Here is a 17,612-nt window from a genome sequence, read left to right as displayed (position 1 = left end):
TTTACGTGGAAACCAGTTTAACATAAAAGACCATAATGATTTCTGAGTGGCTGTTGCAGGCCATTCAGTCAATGGTCTGTGAACTCAAGTATCTCTAAGTAAACCAGAAACAGTTAGGTAATAATAGCTGTGAAATAAAAAATTGGAACAGCTGAATTTTAATAACTCTCTAATTATATATTTATTCACTTCAGTAAAACCACTTAAAACTTTTATAATTTTGCATGATTTCCTGTAATATCTCTGACAAAGCTGTCAGCATCTGCTGGTTCCATGATCTGCAAATCAGAAATTTAAAAGCAAGTACTGACTTGGTAACTCCTAAAGCTTCCTTTCCTCAGTGCTGTTTGGAAAGGAGGGTAATTCAGGTCATCTTGCAAATGAACAGCAGTACACCTTTAACCAAATATGTGAGAAAGCCTCCATAAAAATATGTTGGCTTGTGATAGATCAGTTGTACCTTGTCTAGAATTTAAAGATCAGCTTTATGGATTCTGTGGTCAAGTTTCATGCGAGCATATACATGGAAAGACCTACATATCTCAAACAAGTGCTAAGCAACCTGAGGTCCCCTAACTCAGAATCATGAATTGTCAGAAACCATTTGGGTCAGTTGCTGCCTCAATACAATTGAGTTTCCTCTAGACTTGACTCTCTAAATTGCTAACCCTCCTCTTCTCACATAGGCAAGCTTGGGCCCTTGGCATCCTCCTGCTGAAGAATCAGCTTCAGAAGCTGGGGCTGGAGTTTGTCCCTTTTACAGATGCAGCCATGCACACTGTAGAGATGCACAAGGAAGCCTGTGGTATGTGGCTTCTTAAACATAAATTAGAAGGGGAAAAAAAAAAAAAAAAGCAAAACCACTCTCTGGATGTGTTTAAGATGATCTATTAAGCTGATGTCTACCTTAAAACATTGTTAATTAGGCTTCAGAACTGTCCATTTCTTCCAATACACTATATAAAGGAACTTCTGAAGGTCAGATCAGATGTAGATGTCTTCCTTTGACAAAATGTACCCTATGTTCTAGAGACAGATGTGGCTCACTACAATTCTGTGGCAAACAAGCTAACAAGCTGGCAGTGTGCATCTCAGCATAAGGAGCCCGTATTTAGTTAACTCCACCCTGTGTGATCTTTTGACTAAGGGATCCAATCTGGAAAGAACTTACCTATCATGGACCTACAGATGTGATCTTTACACAGAAATTTAAGAGAGACCGTTTCTTTAAAAGCAAGTAAAACATAATTGTGCTGGTTGTTCCTGTCTCTTATGTAACAGATTAATATTTTCTTCAGCCAGAATGGCTGTCAAAATGCATGCTCAAACCAGCTTGGAAAAATGACAAGAATTGTGAGAAAGCAAAGCCCAAAATCCTTAAAGTCTTAAAACTCAGCTTTAAAGGTCCAGCTACCAATAACTTAAAGGTATTTTATAAATTCATTTTTTAATAGAAAAGTAATTAAGAAATCCCTGAGGCAGGTTATAAAAGAAAAATGGAGTGTCATTTCCTAAACAGGCACTCATAGTAGGCCACCAGGTTATTCTTTTGCTCCAGTCACTGTGTGACAACTTCTGAAGAGGCTTCTGGGCCTTATATCCTGAAAGACATTTCCAGAAAGAAGTTGGACCTCAGATAATACCCTTGCCCTGGTCTCCAATATTTCTGTCTTGCCAGTGGCTAGCTCAGAAGGCAGATTTTTTGATTGCCCCTCTAATGTTCCTCATGCTGTTTTTTAACACTATAGGCAGGGGATATGTGTTCCAAGTACCTCGAAAATACATATTGCAACTGAAAAAAATGGTCCTAAAATGACACCTCACCATAACATAAAGTATCAGATTCTCGTCTTCCAAAAATAGTTGCATAGTTGATATCTCTTGACATTTTTTCCATGCAGGTCTATAAAAGAATGTTTCTATTTTCTTGTTAAATATTAAAACTTGGAAAGTATCATATTGATATTCAGCAATTTCAACTAATTTGCTGAGGACTTGTGAAAAAAAAAAAAAAACAAAACAAAACAAAAAACCAAACCAAAACAAACCAAAACAAAACAATCTTGGGAAAATATCTTAGAAGAATTTTTGACATGATTTCTGCTTTCCTTAGATTTTGAATTTGTATAGTTGTCTGTGCTACATGGAAAATATTAAGGTAATAAAGTTCTTAAGTTATATCACTGAAAGAACAGTTACAAGAATGAGAGTCACCTAATGCTGTAATTCATATTACTAATTAGACTGCCTTACATTCTGACAGATTAAAAAGAAACAAACAAATAAATCATGTGTATAGAAGGAATTACTACTAATTCATAAGATAGGGAACCCTCAAGATGAATAATTATAAGGCTGGTGTTCTCCAACCTTTTCCTTAAAGACAACACTTCAAGAAACCCTATTCTGACATTTCCAAGACTTTGCTGAATGTTTTTTCTCTGCTCTTCTTGGGAACCATATTCATACTTGATGGGCCATGTTTTGCTGTCACAGTCTGTTTTGGGTTCTCCATGTACTTCCTAATCTTTCCCAAACTAAATGTACCATATTGCTCCTTAGGAAGATACACACTTCTCTTTTCAGATAGTATCATCTGATCCTGAGTGTCACGGCCCAGGAGGAGCTAAATCTCCACAGGTAAACTAAAGTTGTGTTTAACTGTTCTCTGGAAACAAGGAAAACTGCCTTGGGAATGCTCAAGACTGAACTGCTAAGCTCTTACTTTATAAAACTGGTTCACTATGGCCACACTGCTTATTGACAGTAACCACAGGTTCTCTCCTAACTTCTAAATATGAACCTAGCATAAATGTCCCAGGCCATACCCTTCCAGGGACTCTATTATCAGTTTCAATGGAAGAGACAATTGAATTCCAAAGCAGGGGAAAGTTCTGTGAATTCCTTTAACTCCTTAGCAGAGACACAACTGCTGCTGGTTTTCCCTATTGCTCAGCTCAATACATTGTGAAAAACCAACAGAAGCTCTAAAGAACATTATAAAATAGTGATCTTTCTTGAGGCACCAAAACTTTTCATGGTGCCACAGAGGATGGGGGACTGCAAAAGGGAGTTATACATTAAAGACTGCTGTCCAGTATTAAATATGAGTGAACTACTTTATTTGTGCAAATTTCTACTGAACTAAGAGTTCTGGGAGCCTTTGTTGAACTCAGGGACATGAGTGTTGTAGCTACTGCTTTTGAACTAAACTCTAATACATGTTCTCTTCTCAATGTAAAGATGAGAGTGAAAAAGAAGAATTAAATGTACTGTTCTTTTTAGAGTAGCTGGTGTCACTGGAGCTAACTTAGTCACATTCCTGGTATATGAAGGCAGAAAACTAACATACAAGATCCCAAACAATGCAGTAACTCACCCCCTTTGCACCTCTCTACTTGATCTTCAACATCCACTACAGAGAGGCTAGGAAAATGCTGTTTTCATACCTAAGAAATCATCAGGAAGGTTTTTGTTTGCACTGCTTTTTGCTTGGTTTTTGTTTGTTTGTTTCTTTGTTTTCCCAGTAAGAATGGAGTGGAAAGAAATTCGTCTTTCAAGATTATGGCTCTTGATTTCAGCGGAATTATGAATTGGTGAATGGAAAGGGAGCGGCTAGGCTTAAACAAGTTAGACTGACACAAAAGGTGTGGAAAATGAAAAACAAAAATCCTTAAAATCTCTTAAAATACCTTTAAAAACTCAGCCCAGTTGAAATCCAAAAAAACAAGGAAAACATGAACACAAATATCCTGCTGACCTACAGGTGACTTACAATTTTTTTTTTCCTCTACATGGCTTTTTGAATCCTGGAACTTCAAGATCATAAATCTAGTACTGGTAGACATTTGAAAGTAGGGTAAAAATACTCTTAAATATAATATAGTGACAGAAAACTATTTCAACAAATGTGTGTAGTTCTGAATTTGAATGACCTTCACATGTTCTAAATGAACCTCCAGCATTCGTAATAGCAAGTCCTTAATAATAATTACCCTATAATAATAGCCCTATTAACCATTCAGGTTCTTATACCTTGGGAAATATTCAACTTGGACATTTAAATTATATCTAAATTATTGTCTTACAATCATTAAGCAATATTTCCTACATTTCCCGTTGAAGGCATATATGATACCACCTTGAATTCCCTTGCATTCTTGTATATTTAATGAATATTTCTAATCTATTGTTAACACTTGAACTTGAGTGTGATTTAGATTTCCTGGTATAATGTGTACTATGCTATTGTAAATAAATAGATGCTTTAACTTCACTAGTGTACAAAGTTAAATGTCAGAAAACCATATTTGCATTTATTCACAAAATAATTACATGCTGATCAGAACAGTGTAATTAGGGATATTAATGTGAAATGTTAATCAAGAGCCCATGTTTTTTCAGAAAAAAAAAAATCAATAGGAGCAAACAACAAAAAAGAAGCGGAATGTTTATTTTCTGTTAAGATGAAGATCTGCAAAAACTTACAAAACAGCTCTAATGCATGTCAACTCGCTGTTCAAATTAATTCTTACTTGATAAAAATGTCATATGTTCTCTCTAATAATTTTTTTTTCCTTTTTTTTTAGGTCTCTTAACAACACACCAAGAGCTGCAATCTTGACTGACTTAATACATTTAAATTTCTCTTATGGAGAACTGGATTTGAAGTACTTGGGATTATAATCGAAATGAATTTGATGGTTCAGCTCAGCCTCTAATGGATTACAGTATGAATGTCATCAACTTCATATATACAGTTAAAAGTGTGATCTTGTTCCAAATTTAGAGGTTTGGAATGGAACAGAGTGGCTGAAGTCCATCTTCTGATCCCAGAAAGAATGCAGAGAGGGAATTAATGTCAGTCTTCATTTAGAAGAGTTTATTTGCTGAACACCTGCTTTCCTGACATGGGAAGACATCAAGTGAAATCTGAAGAAACATTTAAAAATATCAAATTAGCCACAAGTTATGAATCATGATTTATAATGAAATGGAATGAAATGTTAATATGCAAAGCCTTAGAAAAAATGTTTCGGCTGTTAATTGTCTTTCTCTATTTTCAGATGCTTTAGGTACCCTGTACCTGTAAATAGAATTGTGTGAAGTATGGGTGAAACTGCAACTGAAAAAATAAAACAAAATGTTGAGACAATAACGCATACCTTCTTTAAGAAGAAGATTTACTTTAGCAGCATCTGTGTTTTTCCTTTGTAACATGTCTTCACTATCGGTAAGTATAACCTTTTCTGGCAGGACTTTTTGTGGAAATAGATAATACTAAGCTAAGAGAAGACAATAGTAATGTAAAGTGAGTTCACTAACATAATTCACATTTCCAATCAGGCAAAAACAGCAGTGTCAACATAACTTCAATTCAATATGATTCCTGTTTTGAATTTCAAGTACTCAACAAATGACTCATAAGTAATTATTCTTGGAAACTTTATGTCACATTACTACCTAAAGATATATTGAGAAAATTAGATATAACTCTTAATTAACTCATAAACAGAAAATAGAAGCAAAACTCTAGTAATATAATGATTTGATAGGAATTGTGACCTCAGCTTTACCTTTGATAAACTGGACCTTTTTGTTTAGCCATGATGCTTACAATATACCAGTTTCTGTGTTTTGAACAGTATCATGCTGACCAAAACATGAGATTAACCTATATATCCAGCAATTCAGCTATGCGTTCCTTTTAGCTGTTTGCTTTTTCATCAAAACAGGTAGTTTGGTATCAGGAATCCTGGGTAACTTGGATCTACATATTTTTGTTCTAAACATTTGTTTTGGCTTTAATCTGGGACTCAAGAGTAAAAAACTGTAGATGAAATTTGGTGTGCATTGAAAGTGAATAAAAGGTTTGCATCCACCTTCTCACTGTTAAACTGCAGAATGATGTACAGCTTGAGATATGACTCAGTCTCACTTAAGCAAATCCACCACAAAAGGTCAAAATCACTTATGGGGGTTAAACATAAATAAACATTTTACTAGTCTTTCTAATACTCAAAAGTTTCAAAAGATGTTTTAGGTTTTCTCTGAAGGCATTTACTTATTACGCTGAGACAACAAAGATCTGATTCGAGTATGTGTTGTGTAGGTGGAGCTAGGTGTGAGTAGAAATGGTAGAATCACAAGGCAAGGTATTCACAATATCTGCTGATGAACTAGGGACAAGCCATGCCAAAGATCAGCCTCATTATAAACATTTATAAACACAGGTGGGGGCACTTGTTTAGTAACTACGTATTTACTGAAAAGAAGAAAGTAATAGATTGTTTTTACCCCTGCTCTCAGAAAAAAAAAAGTAGTGAACTCATGCAGCAACTTGAGAATCTGTTGGTGATAAAAACACTTGACTTTTTGGCAGTAGAAAAGAGGAAATGGATTCCTATCTTGCAGGGCTAGTGTTCATACCTGGAATTGAGTTAAAGGGTCTTATATTTTACTTCTTTAATTCAGATTAAATAGAACACCATGAAATTGTATGGATAAATGCCCCTGAAGCTACAGTAGCCCTAGCTATAGGTGTAGTGAAGTTTGAACCTTGAACATCTGAAGCTACCATTTGTCAAGAGAAATTAGTGGTAGAGAGAGGCACGCCTTCCAGATGGAGTTGTACAAAATTGATAGTCCATGTTTCTGTAGACTGAGGAAAAAGTTCCTGAAGAGGCCTGGGACCTTTTAAGTTGCACCATTTCCAAACACTAACACTTCACAGAGCCATAGACTGATGACAAATCATGAGCAGGGTGTTTCAGAAGAGCAAGAAGGGCTGTGATGAGCCACAGGTACATCTGCTCTTTATACACCCATCCTGGCAGTCATGGAAAATGAGATAAATACATATGTCCCAAGAAAGTGGCCATGGAGATTATTGTCACAGTACTTGAGTGCACGACCTTCTTTTTTTTACTTCTAGGAAAGTTTTGTGTTTCATACACGAATTCACTATGTTCAGGAGGACACACTTGCAAAGGCACATGAAAGGAAGTATTTCATTTCCCCATGTTACTGAATGGATGTTTTTTGGTGATAGAGTTCTCTCTGTATTAAAGACACTTTATTTGAAGTGAGTCCCAGGCATCACCAAATATAAGATCATCAGCTCCTCTGTATAGCCAAATTTTTTTGGTCTTAAGGTCAGTGTCTTAATTAGAATACCTTCCAAAGTGAACTTTCATGGCTTCACTTCCTCATTTAAGGGCAATCATGAGAATGACTAATTTTCATTCAAAGGCAACCACAAGTAGGCCTACTTATATAGACTGCATGTTAGTATTCAGTGTTCTTCAGTATACCCAAAACTTCTTAGCAAGAAACTCTGAGATAGATCTGTTAATAAATGAACCTAGAGCATTTCTTCACTATAAATATGTAGACAAAGAAAACATACAGTCAGCTAAACCTTTCTTTTACACAAAAGAGAAAGAGATTACCTGTCTAGGGCTACTGAGGATGGTATTCTGTAGAAGGATTTCGGCTCTGATGATGGACTTGTGGTTGCCATAGACTTTTATATGTTAGAATGAGAAAGCCACTGTAGCCTTTCAGGCAAGAAACAAGAATACATTTATATGAATTTCAATAACATGTTTGAATTACATGAAAACCTTTTAGAATTTATGCAGCCCCAATAATTACATCCAGATCTCTCCTTCCTTGGTTCTTCCTAATGTACATTTCCAAAACCATAGGCCATTTTCCTATTGTATACCAGATGCGGGTTTGTGTCTGCTCTCACAACACATTAGCCTCTGACTCAAGGATGTGTTTTTAGCATCAAAATGAGCTTTCTGACCATATTGCAGTCAAGTGTTCTTGTGGAAAGTGAAATATGGAGGAAACACCCTTGTTCTGAATCAGTTTCTATGAAAAGATTTTCTGACAAACAGGATATTTTTAAATTGATGTGTTTTTTTCATTTATGTACCTTCACTGCCATGGACCATATTATATATTTTTGCTTCCAACCTGTGCTTCCACGTGCCATCTACACTTCATTCACAGGCTTTTGGTGAAAGCAGCCAAATCTTTCTGAGATCTGTAGTTCACATCTTCAATGTGAGTAAAAAATGTACCTTTACAGACACATTAATGCAAACTACAAGCAAAAGAAAATGGAAGAACACTACTTAGAAAATTTTGTGAACTGCAATTGTCATACATTTAAATTATATTTATTCTGTCATACATCTTAATTATACTTATTTAGAGAAATGGTGATCCCCTGAGTATGGTCAACACTAAGTCAAGTTTTCCTCTTATTTGTTACTGTAATATGAAATTTTGTACTAATTTTATATATGAAGATGTTCCACATAGCCAGTTAGATTCTTTTAGTGTCATTGGACACTTGCTTTGAGATAAAAAGCTGTTGAGTTCTCATAAAATTAACCTTAGCCTAACATTGCTTGTAAAAGGAACATAAAGACTTGCCTGTTGAAGCAAGAGATTTTCTGAAAGATCTTCATGAGGTAGCTAGATTCAGAGCGTTTTCACAGACAATATGCTGAACTATGAAGAAGATATATTTAAATGAAAAATATTTTTAAAAAACGTTACTTTTGATAAGCCTTCAAGGGAGTTAACTTTAGAATAAATCCATGCACAACTATAACTATTGCCTCCCTAAAGTTCTCCTGTCTCTCAAAAAGCCTGATGCATGGTAATTTTTCTGTGTTGTATGCTGCACAGTAAAATGTGCATTCTTCTAAACATATAATTACCTCTCTTGGGGCTTACACCAATTTCAGTTCTTATACACCTGTGTCTAGCACAAAGTAAATTTGAAAACTGAAAGCCTTAGGAACATGTCAATCTCTACAAACTGCCCACCTGTGGGCAAGTATAAACTTGCCCTTTGAATGTTTTATCGAGCTACTAAATAAATAAATAAATAAATAAATCATCCTGCTCTGGAACACAAGGTCCAAAGACATATTAACTACCAAAGACATATTAATTACCTTGACTTCAGTAAAGCCTTTGACACAGTCTCCCACAGCATCCTCACAGTTAATTTGAGGAGGTGTGGTCTAGACAATAGAGTAGTGAGGTGGGTTGCAAACTGGCTTAAGGAGGGAAGCCAGAGAGTGGTAGTCAATGGTGCAGAGTCTAGTTGGAGGCCAGTATCTAGTGGAGTGCCTCAGGGGTCAGTACTGGGGCCAATATTATTCAATATATTCATTAACGATTTGGATGAGGGAATAGAGTGTACTATCAGCAAGTTTGCTGATGACACTAAGCTGGGAGGAGTGGCTGACATGCCAGAAGGCTGTGCTGCCATCCAGTGGGACCTGGACAGGCTGGAGAGTTGGGTGGGGAATAACCTAATGAAATTTAACAAGGGAAAGTGTAGAGTCCTGCATCTGGGCAGGAACAACCCCAGGTTCCAGTATAAGTTGGGAAATTACATATTAGAGAGCAGTGTAGGGGAAAGGGACCTGGGGCTCCTGGTGGACAACAGGATGACCATGAGCCAGCACTGTGCCCTTGTGGCCAGGAAGGCCAGTGGCATCCTGGGGTGTATTACAAGGGGGGTGGTTAGTATATCGAGAGAGGTCCTCCTTCCCCTCTACTCTGCCCTGGTGAGACCCCTTCTGGAATATTGTGTCCAGTTCTGGGCCCCTCAGTTCCAGAAGGACAGGGAACTGCTGCAGAGGGTCCAGCGTAGGGCAACGAAGATGATCAAGGGAGTGGAGCACCTCCCTTATGAAGAAAGGCTGAGGGAGCTGGGTCTCTTTAGTTTGGAGAAGAGGAGACTAAGGGGTGACCTTATTAATGTTTATAAAGGGTGAATGCCATGAGGATGGAGCCAGGCTCTTCTTGGTGGCAAACAATGATAGGACAAGGGGTAATGGGATCAAGCTGGAACACAAGAGGTTCCGCTTAAATTTGAGAAAAAACTTCTTCTCAGTAAGGGTGACAGAGCACTGGAACAGGCTGCCCAGGGAGGTTGTGGAGTCTCCTTCTCTGGAGACATTCAAAACCCGCCTGGACATGTTCCTGTGTGACCTCACTTAGGCGTTCCTGCTCCAGCAGGGGGATTGGACTAGATGATCTTTTGAGGTCCCTTCCAATCCCAAACATACTGTGATACTGTGACTGTATGTTTGAAGATGAAACACACAAGCTGTTGCAAAACATTTTATACAAATATGTCTATGTTTCAGACATCAGTGCTGAGTTTGGAGCTGCAAATTGAGGAACTGGGAACTCTGATCTTGTGGAAGGTCCACATGAAGATAAATGAGGAGGATATTCTTATTTATGCTCACCTATTCACCCTTGAAAAGAGAGGCTTCTATCCATAATTTAATATGTATGAAACATTAAACTAATTACAGAGCCCATACCAGAAAAAAGGTGAGAATTGTTTAGCTGAATAGAACGGTAATTACATAAAAAATTAAGAATCGTAATGTTTTATTGGATAAACTAAACCTACTGTACGTACCACTGTGGCAGATTGCAACCCCCCTCCCTCCTTCAGTATGGCACATCTCCCTCTTCCTCTGCTACTTGAGGCTAACAGCTTCTTTTGTTTGGCCCAGAGCACCATGGCTCCTGGGGCATTAGAAGAAGGGAGTACCAAGGCACACTGGGCCGCGCCCAGTGTGGGGGATGTTTGGAGGCTTCAGGGGCACCCACAGCCAGTGTGGGGGGTGCAGAGAAGCTTCTAGAGTGCCTACAGTCAGATCTGATCAGATAAAAACGGGACTCTCGTCGAGACCCAAGCCCCATTTTGTGTGGGGGTCTCTCGGAGTACGAGCTTAGCCACTGCCGCCAGGAGAGCCCCCCTCCCTGGGATGGAGACTCCGCTTGCCTCGCCGCCACGGGTGTAAGTAAAACTTCTTGCAGGATTGCGAGTATATTTATACTTTCGTGCACATATGCACGTATAACTTTCCGTGCTCCATATGAGCGCGTGTAAAATTAATCCTCGCAGAATCGTGGGTGTATTTTCTTTCCGTGCACATTTGCACAAGTACTTTATTTCCTCGCACAATCACGAGTGGCCGCCGAGAGCCCCTCGCACAATCGCGAGTGCATTCTCCTCCCGTGCTTCCACATAAGCACGTGTAGGATTCCGTGCACACTTGCACGTGTAAGTAAATTAACTCTCGCAGGATTGCGAGCGTATTATAAATTTACTCTCACGGAATCGCGAGGACACACTTTCCGTACTCACTGCGAGTACGTGTATCTCTTTAAAAATAATCCCGCACCGTGTTTAGGCAAGTGTGTACTCCTCCGGGACTCGGGGATGGCTCCGGCATTGTTTTGAGTGAAGCCACGTGCATGCACTCTGTGGACTGCCTGTTGTATTAGTGGCTGTCCCTCTCAATAATTTTCCTCCCCTGTTATCCGAACCTGTATTTAAGGCACTTTTGGAGTGCTAAAACCCTGTTCCTCGCCGGTCTAATAAAAGTTGTTTTTGGACCTTGTTGTCCCTTAAATTGACCTGTGGGTTGCCTCCGTGACAAACACATATAGTAACTTCATGGGGACTTTGTAATCACTACTCAGTCAAGACAGAAAATATGAAACAGTGTAAAGAACATCAAAACAGGTTAAGAATAATTAATGAAAATGTGTTATCAGTTTTGAGGTTTATTCTCCAGGCTGGATGACTTTGTTGTTCTATCTCAGTGAGTAACTCTTCTCGGCTAGATCTAGCAATTAAATGTAAAATTTCTTGACTGAATGTCTATGGGTTCAGTGGTATCACAATGGGATATAGGATCCCTCTTTTCTAGGTGATTGTTTCAAACCAGACCTCAGAGAGCAGTGAATTGCTTTGCTCCGTGTGAAATGAGCTTGGTGATATATGGCTGTTGACTCATGAAAAGAAACATTACTGCTACTGTTATTTGACATACCTTTTGGAAATCTCAGCCAGGTAATCTAGGATAGCTACGCTCAAATGTTGAACTGTTATCTTTATAGTAAGCTTAATTTAATCTGATTCTTGAGCACTGTGGTTTTATGTGAATAAAGAGAGGCCGTCACAGGGCAGTGAATTGTCACTTTACTAAACACTACATTTGCTTTGGAAAATCTACATTTCTTGTATACATTCTTAAAATCTATCTATTAACCAGTAATTCAAAATACACTTCTATGGTTATATCTTGCCCACCTTATGTTATTGCTGTGTGAAACTGTGGCAGAATGGGGAATTGCTCTTTGCTTACAATATGTTAGAGTAATGGGACCAATTCAGTGGATATAAAAAAGATCAGATATTGTAGAGCATATCTTTATCATTCACTCTATTATCACAAAATTCTTTTTTTTTTTTTTTTTTTTTTTTTGTAAAATAATTATAGGAAATGTCTGTTTGTCAGCTGTTAGCACCTTTTCCTTTTAAGAAAAAAAAATGATTTGTGTTTCCTGGAATTCCTATAGAAATATATAAAACAGTAGAAAGTATTTGAAAAGCTTGCTTGTGGTACTGCAGTGAGCAGCTGATTTGTTGCAGTGTGGCTAATAGACATGTTTGCCCATCTATTGAATGCTCACCTAGAAATAAAGTACGTTCCATTATTTCTTTGCCCACTTGGTCTCATTACACTGCAGGTTTGTATCCTAGAGGGAGGAAAATGTATGTGCCTGTGTGTGTCTGTGTTTTTGTGTGTGGGTAGTCTGTTCTTCTCAGATTCAACTGGAAAGGGTCTTTGGATGCAATAGAGTTAGCTCTGGAGTACTACAAGTCTCAAAAGTAGCTTGCTTTGAGAGACATCCTTGAGATTTCTGTTGTTCTCATATTTAAAGTAAAAAAACAAGTGACTGCATAAGTGATGGAATTTGAGAACAACCTGTGCCTGCATGGCATGTGCATCTCTGTGACTGCTGTTTACTGCATGGATTAAAAAGTGAGACAAAGGCCTTAGCAGAACTACGTGATTAAGAGATTATGGAACTATTGGAATAAATCCAAGCTAAAATTATTTGGCTTCCCCTAAATTGATTCCCAAACTAGTAAATTAAATAAATAAAAAACAAACAAACAAACAAACGAACAACAAAAAGCAATGAAAGAGAAATTAAAAAGTATTTTAAAAAAGTAAAGAAGAAAGGAAGGTTCAAGAAAACAGGATATGATGATGTTGAGTGGGAACAGCCAAAATGTATAAAACATAGGGTTGAAAGAGTGTATATAAGACAATCCATCTATAAGTGGGGAGGAGAAAGGAAGAAGAGTAGAAACACAAGTCTTAGACAAGAACTAAATCTAGGAGGACTCCACATTAATTTAAACTGGGAGTTGAAAGGATGTTTCTAGATGTCTTTTGAAATACAGAAGTTTTACTTGTCATTTACCTGAAGCCAATGCTATTTCAGATAATTTTACTGCTTACAGTGGATTTTCAATCAGATCCTTAAAGTCAGTGTGGTTTAGTCTAGATATCTGCCCAGTATTCTCTGTGATTCTCTGAAATGTATTCTGAAAGTGTCTTCTATTAAATTTTCCACTTTATTTTGTCATTAACATATATTTGAATGGTTTGGACACGATTTATCTGTCCTGGTGTAGGCACTTAAAAATTAGACCCCTAAATCTGAGCTAGGCCCCCAGACTTCCTTTGTAATTGATTGAGAAAAATCTGCACACGAAGATGACCATTAATTTCATCTTGAGATATGCATTTAAAATACGTTAGATATATTGCCCTCCAGAGTTGCCTGTTTCTTCCTATTAACAGTAAGAGGCTAGAGTTACTAGCTGAAACTTTTGTATGAAACTCAATCAGATAAATCTTTCTGCTTTTGTTTTATTATAAGCAGTTCCTTCCTTTAACCAAATTTATTCTTGCTTTTCAGGAATAAGGCTGATTTATAATCTTACATGTTTTACATTTAATTTTACCTATTTTCTTTCCATCTGTTATCTTTTCAATGTCTTCTGCTAAATATTTTTTGTTTAGATTTTCTTCTTATTTCTCACTCCTGTGCCATAAAATAATTTAAGTTGGGAGCGAAGCTTCAAATAACAGTCATAGCATTTGAGCCTCAGAGGTGTAGTGAAGGCAAAGTAAACCAGGAGTCTAATAAAAAATATAGAGGATGTAAGATTTTAAATTAAAAATCCCTGAGGAATAATGTTAATTTAACATACAAAATTCCAATACAAGCTTCATAAGAAATAAGTATTATTTTCTAAGCCCTGCTTCGAGGCAAACAGAGCTTTAAAACTGACAGCTATTACCTGTGGGTCTGTTGTGGGTATATTAAGCTGGTATCTCAAGTTAAGTATCACCCTTTATGGAATATCTGGATGAGGCTAAGATCCCATGTGTGGGATGAAGCAACCACTATCTAATACAAGTTTCTAAGATCTTACACTCCCATAAGAAAGTCCCAAGCTCTTCCTTTTCACTAGAGATCATTTATTTCATTTTTAATACACTCCCACTCTAATCCCTTCTTTCTGCTTTTAATAAAATTTGTTCAAGACATCCTTCCATTTGACTAAAAAAGTGGTTTTATGGGAAGTAGTGAATGTATCAGCTTTCCTGGCTACAAGGATTTTCTAATCCACCTATTTCTCAAGAAGTTTTCACCTATGTCTACCTCTGGTGTTCCTTCACCTGAGAGAGATAAAGAAAGGAGGAAACAATAATTCAACTATGTTGTGCTTGTTATGAGCCTATTCTACTTTCCTGTTTTTTCAGTAATCTCATTGAGGAATTAAAAAAACGTATTACAGTTACTGCACACCACTGACTTTACTTCCTTACTTTTTTGCAATAGTTTGCTCAGTTTAAGTTTCTATTTAATGAGATTATGAGTGTCCAGTACAAGAGTATGTTATATGTCATTGTCGTGCTTGTTGAATAAAGATTTTTCTGAACTCCCAGCTGCAAAGGCCAGCTTTCTAATATAAGTTTGAGACACTCATGTTTTCCATTCTATTAGTCTCTAAACTTCTGGCCATAAATTTAAGTGGAAGCACAACTGGAGTTTATAGTTCTTGAGATAAAGCTCATGCTGTTAAATTTCTTAGGTAAAGAACAACTTTCTGCTGGTGGGGGTGTGAAACTCAGGCAAGGCTGTTGCAATGTGTTTGTCATTCTACAGAGATGAGAAATTATTGATCTGCCCTTCATATGACAATGGAAGTGGCACACAGTGGTTCCTACAACTTTGATTCTGTAATCCCAAGCCTCAGCCTGTGTTACTGGTGCCAGTCTTGTATTTCATACCCGAAGAACTGCAGGAATTTCCAGCTCAGCAGTAAGTTATCCTCTGCACACGAGGAGAGATGCATCATAGGAAAAATCCTTGCACAAGACAAATTGGCAGAAGGTTCATGTCACCTGTGCTTAGCCCCATAATATCTGAAAGGTCCATTCCCTAAAAGGGGAAATCAGCTCTAAAAGATACTAAGACAGATAGTGTGACCATCCTTTCTTTTCCCCCTGGTTGTCTTCAACCTGGCAGACATATCTGTATTTTTCTGTTTTCTCCCAGTAACTACTACTTTCTTATTCCTAGGTAAACTCACAGAAGCTCTGTTCTACTGTCTGTGATCATTATGTTGCCCACAACTGCATCAGCTGCAACTAGTTAATCTGTTATGCAGCATACATTAAAGAAAGGCAAATAGCACAGTTAGCACTACAGCATTTACTAACTAGCAACAGAGGGTGTCGGCCTCTGTCAGGGTTAACATCAGTCCATCAGTCTATATTTTCCCAAAATATCCACTTCTGATCATTCTCTACTTGATAGCACAACCTTCTACCATATTTTCTTTTAAGTTCGGTCATAAAGGCAGACTATCTATAAGGGAAAATGAGGTAAGGAATTTATTTTACTTTCAACCTGCTTTTACCTTTTGTAAAAAATACCCCAAACTCATTTAGTTAAAGGTATTTTTGGCACATATATAAATCTGCTTTGCACAGAAAGAAAATGTGTCAAAAAGGCAAAAAGTAAAAGGCAATGCTGAGCACTGTTCTACTGAAGCGTAGTTTAGGATACAGGGATGAGGGCTGTGTTCACAATTGTAAAGGTTGAAGCGTACACCTGTTTTAGGGAAATGCTAACTTGCAGCTGTATTGTACTTCATTTTGACAGAATCCTGCTGATCTGATTAAAAGGTGCCATTCCACAGCCACATTATCTCAGTCGCTTTGAAAGGGAAAGCGGCAGACTTGATCAAAACATGCTTCCCCATGGTTGCATTCTCAGAGCCACTCTCACAGCAGAAGCAGATGACGTGAATGAGAATTGCTCTTTGCTAGAATTGTTAAATGAGTATCTGAGAGTGAAAATGCTTCTCACCTCTTCTTTGTTCTTCAATCTTATGGAAGAAACAGTAGTCCTGACAAGTATCAGTGATGTCCTTCCACTCCCTTCTCTCCTTTGGGTTTTCATGAAAGTTCTGTCTACATGAGGCTTAATATTTTGTTAGGCTTTCTTGCTCTCTGTCAGAAGTGAGTAGTATGGTTGATTATAATGAGTTTGTTGAATAGACCAGAAAGCAATTTTCAGTTTTTCTTCATTTTCATGAAGAGAGATGGCAAATTCATTTTGTTGTTATTAACATATCATGTTTTTCTTTGACTTTTCATTATTAAACCCTGGCTTGTGTCTAGAAGTGGCCATGAATTATGCCAAAATTCTTAAGTTAAGGTTGAATAATACATTCATTGAAATGAAACAGTTGTCTCTCAGAAATTTTGAGCTGCCTAAGAAGAGATGTCCATCATCTTGCTGCACTGGAGTTCAGATTTAACATATTTAAATGCCACACCTACTGTAAATGCCAAATACCACAAGAACATAAAACTCTATCTTTAATCCTCTTATGGCGAACAGGCTATTCCAATATAGATGTATGGCAGAAGTCTTAATCTAAAGATCTGATAACAAAGATATTGTCTCCTATAAGTAGGCATGTCTGAAAAAGTCACAATCCCTTCAATCCCTTTCACAGCCATTGGGATTTCTGTTGTTGTATCTCTAAACACTTCTTCAAGAAGGAATAACATCTTGTATGTCAGCTACTTGCCTATTCAGGATATATATATATTTTTTTAATTATTTTTTTATTTGTTTGTTTTGTTTGTTTGTTTTTGTCTTTGGTTTGTTTTTGTTTTTGTTTTGCTTTGTTTTGCTTTGGGATAATTGAGGCTGAGACTTAAAACCTAAATATTAATTATGACTGTTTATTGAAAAATGTGCGAAAAATTTTACTAGATAGTGGGAGCTCCTCAAAACCTGCGGTAATATTTTTAACACCAATCTACATTGTGATTTATTTCTTTAAATGCAAATTGATTCTCTGATTTTATAACGTCATTGCTAGTCTTCCAGTACTTCTTTATGTAACCTTTTACAGGTAAAGCAGGAAGAACAGTGACTCAGAGAAGAAAGAATACTTTAGTGGTAACCTGAAACTTTCATATTTTTCTCTTCTTTAATGAAAACAACCATTACAATGTCAGATTTGGCTTACAACATGTATCAGATGAGTGGAAGTGGCCAATGCAGAGTTATGATTTGGGTCTTTGTCCTGGAAATGTAAGACAATGGAATAACAGTGAGCAAAGTAGACTCAAAAACATATGAATTAAATGGAAGTT

General features: G+C 37.2%; 1 long non-coding RNA gene across 8 annotated transcripts in view; it reads left to right on the top strand.

Annotated features, from left to right (window-relative positions):
- LOC110358349 (uncharacterized) overlaps positions 1-17,612 on the top strand; it is a 101,012-nt gene that overhangs the window by 77,328 nt on the left and 6,072 nt on the right. For 4 of the 8 annotated variants that reach the window (XR_010470987.1, XR_010470976.1, XR_010470977.1 and 1 more), the window contains 3 exons: positions 2,587-2,640; positions 4,590-5,233; positions 10,188-13,668. This is a non-coding gene — a long non-coding RNA (uncharacterized LOC110358349). Of the gene's footprint in view, positions 1-686; positions 806-2,586; positions 2,641-4,589; positions 5,234-10,187; positions 13,669-17,612 lie in introns of those variants that run through there. The other 4 variants (XR_010470992.1, XR_010470990.1, XR_010470982.1 and 1 more) reach the window with 3 other exon arrangements.

This window comes from Columba livia, chromosome 1, assembly GCF_036013475.1.
Source record: "Columba livia isolate bColLiv1 breed racing homer chromosome 1, bColLiv1.pat.W.v2, whole genome shotgun sequence".
Lineage (NCBI taxonomy): Eukaryota > Metazoa > Chordata > Aves > Columbiformes > Columbidae > Columba > Columba livia.
The sequence above is the reverse complement of the archived record's forward strand: the minus strand, read 5'-3'. Positions and strand labels throughout refer to the sequence as shown.